Genomic DNA, 5,007 nt, shown 5'->3' on the forward strand with positions numbered 1-5,007 from the left:
TTTGTAGCTTAATGATTACATTATGATATGCTGAAGAATAGCAATGCATTCTAATTATGCAAAATGCTTATATAATTTGATAAAGGAATATGCTGGTGGGTTTCCCTTCTTTGTAATTGGAAGATGAGAGTGTACTCGATGGCGCAATAGTAACTCTTACCCTAGGAAACTAACTGGGGGATAAAAACCTAGAGGTTCATAAGTAATGATACGTTAATAATAGAGATGTGCACTTGAAATTTTTCGGGTTTTGTGTTTTGGTTTTGGGTTCGGTTCCACGGCCGTGTTTTGGGTTCGACCGCGTTTTGGCAAAACCTCACCGAATTTTTTTTGTCGGATTCGGGTGTGTTTTGGATTCGGGTGTTTTTTTCAAAAAACCCTAAAAAACAGCTTAAATCATAGAATTTGGGGGTCATTTTGATCCCAAAGTATTATTAACCTCAAAAACCATAATTTCCACTCATTTTCAGTCTATTCTGAATACCTCACACCTCACAATATTATTTTTAGTCCTAAAATTTGCACCGAGGTAGCTGTGTGAGTAAGATAAGCGACCCTAGTGGCCGACACAAACACCGGGCCCATCTAGGAGTGGCACTGCAGTGTCACGCAGGATTGCCCTTCCAAAAAACACTCCCCAAACAGCACATGACGCAAAGAATAAAAGAGGCGCAATGAGGTAGCTGTGTGAGTAAGATAAGCAACCCTAGTGGCCGACACAAACACCTGGCCCGTCTAGGAGTGGCACTGCAGTGTCACGCAGGATGGCCCTTCCAAAAAACACTCCCCAAACAGCACATGACGCAAAGAAAAAAAGAGGCGCAATGAGGTAGCTGTGTGAGTAAGATAAGCGACCCTAGTGGCCGACACAAACACCGGGCCCATCTAGGAGTGGCACTGCAGTGTCACGCAGGATGGCCCTTCCAAAAAACACTCCCCAAACAGCACATGACGCAAAGAAAAAAAGAGGCGCAATGAGGTAGCTGTGTGAGTAAGATAAGCGACCCTAGTGGCCGACACAAACACCGGGCCCATCTAGGAGTGGCACTGCAGTGTCACGCAGGATGGCCCTTCCAAAAAACACTCCCCAAACAGCACATGACGCAAAGAAAAAAAGAGGCGCAATGAGGTAGCTGTGTGAGTAAGATAAGCGACCCTAGTGGCCGACACAAACACCGGGCCCATCTAGGAGTGGCACTGCAGTGTCACGCAGGATGGCCCTTCCAAAAAACACTCCCCAAACAGCACATGACGCAAAGAAAAAAAGAGGCGCAATGAGGTAGCTGTGTGAGTAAGATAAGCGACCCTAGTGGCCGACACAAACACCGGGCCCATCTAGGAGTGGCACTGCAGTGTCACGCAGGATGGCCCTTCCAAAAAACACTACCCAAACAGCACATGACGCAAAGAAAAAAAGAGGCGCAATGAGGTAGCTGTGTGAGTAAGATAAGCGACCCTAGTGGCCGACACAAACACCTGGCCCATCTAGGAGTGGCACTGCAGTGTCACGCAGGATGGCCCTTCCAAAAAACACTCCCCAAACAGCACATGACGCAAAGAAAAAAAGAGGCGCAATGAGGTAGCAGTGTGAGTAAGATAAGCGACCCTAGTGGCCGACACAAACACCGGGCCCATCTAGGAGTGGCACTGCAGTGCACGCAGGATGGCCCTTCCAAAAAACACTCCCCAAACAGCACATGACGCAAAGAAAAATTAAAGAAAAAAGAGGTGCAAGATGGAATTGTCCTTGGGCCCTCCCACCCACCCTTATGTTGTATAAACAGGACATGCACACTTTAACCAACCCGTCATTTCAGTGACAGGGTCTGCCACACGACTGTGACTGAAATGACGGGTTGGTTTGGACCCCCACCGAAAAAGAAGCAATTAATCTCTCCTTGCACAAACTGGCTCTACAGAGGCAAGATGTCCACCTCATCATCATCCTCCGATATATCACCGTGTACATCCCCCTCCTCACAGATTATCAATTCGTCCCCACTGGAATCCACCATCTCAGCTCCCTGTGTACTTTGTGGAGGCAATTGCTGCTGGTCAATGTCTCCACGGAGGAATTGATTATAATTAATTTTAATGAACATCATCTTCTCCACATTTTCTGGAAGTAACCTCGTACGCCGATTGCTGACAAGGTGAGCGGCGGCACTAAACACTCTTTCGGAGTACACACTTGTGGGAGGGCAACTTAGGTAGAATAAAGCCAGTTTGTGCAAGGGCCTCCAAATTGCCTCTTTTTCCTGCCAGTATAAGTACGGACTGTGTGACGTGCCTACTTGGATGCGGTCACTCATATAATCCTCCACCATTCTTTCAATGGGGAGAGAATCATATGCAGTGACAGTAGACGACATGTCCGTAATCATTGACAGGTCCTTCAGTCCGGACCAGATGTCAGCATCAGCAGTTGCTGCAGACTGCCCTGCATCACCGCCAGCGGGTGGGCTCGGAATTCTGAGCCTTTTCCTCGCACCCCCAGTTGCGGGAGAATGTGAAGGAGGAGATGTTGACAGGTCGCGTTCCGCTTGACTTGACAATTTTCTCACCAGCAGGTCTTTGAACCCCAGCAGACTTGTGTCTGCCGGAAAGAGAGATCCAAGGTAGGTTTTAAATCTAGGATCGAGCACGGTGGCCAAAATGTAGTGCTCTGATTTCAACAGATTGACCACCCGTGAATCCTTGTTAAGCGAATTAAGGGCTCCATCCACAAGTCCCACATGCCTAGCGGAATCGCTCCGTGTTAGCTCCTCCTTCAATGTCTCCAGCTTCTTCTGCAAAAGCCTGATGAGGGGAATGACCTGACTCAGGCTGGCAGTGTCTGAACTGACTTCACGTGTGGCAAGTTCAAAGGGCAGCAGAACCTTGCACAACGTTGAAATCATTCTCCACTGCGCTTGAGACAGGTGCATTCCACCTCCTATATCGTGCTGAATTGTATAGGCTTGAATGGCCTTTTGCTGCTCCTCCAACCTCTGAAGCATATATAGGGTTGAATTCCACCTCGTTACCACTTCTTGCTTCAGATGATGGCAGGGCAGGTTCAGGCGTTTTTGGTGTTGCTCCAGTCTTCTGTACGTGGTGCCTGTACGCCGAAAGTGTCCCGCAATTCTTCTGGCCACCAACAGCATCTCTTGCACGCCCCTGTCGTTTTTAAAAAAATTCTGCACCACCAAATTCAAGGTATGTGCAAAACATGGGACGTGTTGGAATTTGCCCAGATTTAATGTACACACAATATTGCTGGCGTTGTCCGATGCCACAAATCCACAGGAGAGTCCAATTGGGGTAAGCCATTCCGCGATGATCTTCCTCAGTTGCCGTAAGAGGTTTTCAGCTGTGTGCGTATTCTGGAAACCGGTGATACAAAGCGTAGCCTGCCTAGGAAAGAGTTGGCGTTTGCGAGATGCTGCTACTGGTGCCGCCGCTGCTGTTCTTGCAGCGGGAGGCAATACATCTACCCAGTGGGCTGTCACAGTCATGTAGTACTGAGTCTGCCCTGCTCCACTTGTCTACATGTCCGTGGTTAAGTGGACATTGGGTACAACTGCATTTTTTAGGACACTGGTGAGTCTTTTTCTGAGGTCTGTGTACATTTTCGGTATCGCCTGCCTAGAGAAATGGAACCTAGATGGTATTTGGTACCGGGGACACAGTACCTCCAACAAGTCTCTAGTTGGCTCTGCAGTAATGATGGATACCGGAACCACGTTTCTCACCACCCAGGATGCCAAGGCCTCAGTTATCCGCTTTGCAGCAGGATGACTGCTGTGATATTTCATCTTCCTCGCAAAGGACTGTTGGACAGTCAATTGCTTGGTGGAAGTAGTAAAAGTGGTCTTACGATTTCCCCTCTGGGATGACCATCGACTCCCAGCAGCAACAACAGCAGCGCCAGCAGCAGTAGGCGTTACACGCAAGGATGCATCGGAGGAATCCCAGGCAGGAGAGGAATCGTCAGAATTGCCAGTGACATGGCCTGCAGGACTATTGGCATTCCTGGGGAAGGAGGAAATTGACACTGAGGGAGTTGGTGGGGTGGTTTGCGTGAGCTTGGTTACAAGAGGAAGGGATTTACTGGTCAGTGGACTGCTTCCGCTGTCGCCCAAAGTTTTTGAACTTGTCACTGACTTATTATGAATGCGCTGCAGGTGACGTATAAGGGAGGATGTTCCGAGGTGGTTAACGTCCTTACCCCTACTTATTACAGCTTGACAAAGGCAACACACGGCTTGACAAATGTTGTCCGCATTTCTGTTGAAATACTTCCACACCGAAGAGCTGATTTTTTTGGTATTTTCACCAGGCATGTCAACGGCCATATTCCTCCCACGGACAACAGGTGTCTCCCCGGGTGCCTGACTTAAACAAACCACCTCACCATCAGAATCCTCCTTGTCAATTTCCTCCCCAGCGCCAGCAACACCCATATCCTCCTCATCCTGGTGTACTTCAACACTGACATCTTCAATCTGACTATCAGGAACTGGACTGCGGGTGCTCCTTCCAGCACTTGCAGGGGGCGTGCAAATGGTGGAAGGCGCATGCTCTTCACGTCCAGTGTTGGGAAGGTCAGGCATCGCAACCGACACAATTGGACTCTCCTTGTGGATTTGGGATTTCGAAGAACGCACAGTTCTTTGCGGTGCTTTTGCCAGCTTGAGTCTTTTCATTTTTCTAGCGAGAGGCTGAGTGCTTCCATCCTCATGTGAAGCTGAACCACTAGCCATGAACATAGGCCAGGGCCTCAGCCGTTCCTTGCCACTCCGTGTGGTAAATGGCATATTGGCAAGTTTACGCTTCTCCTCCGACAATTTTATTTTAGATTTTGGAGTCCTTTTTTTACTGATATTTGGTGTTTTGGATTTTACATGCTCTGTACTATGACATTGGGCATCGGCCTTGGCAGACGACGTTGCTGGCATTTCATCGTCTCGGCCATGACTAGTGGCAGCAGCTTCAGCACGAGGTGGAAGTGGATCTTGATCTTTC

Source organism: Pseudophryne corroboree, chromosome 5 (genome assembly GCF_028390025.1).
Source record: "Pseudophryne corroboree isolate aPseCor3 chromosome 5, aPseCor3.hap2, whole genome shotgun sequence".
In the NCBI taxonomy this organism is placed as follows: Eukaryota; Metazoa; Chordata; class Amphibia; order Anura; family Myobatrachidae; genus Pseudophryne; species Pseudophryne corroboree.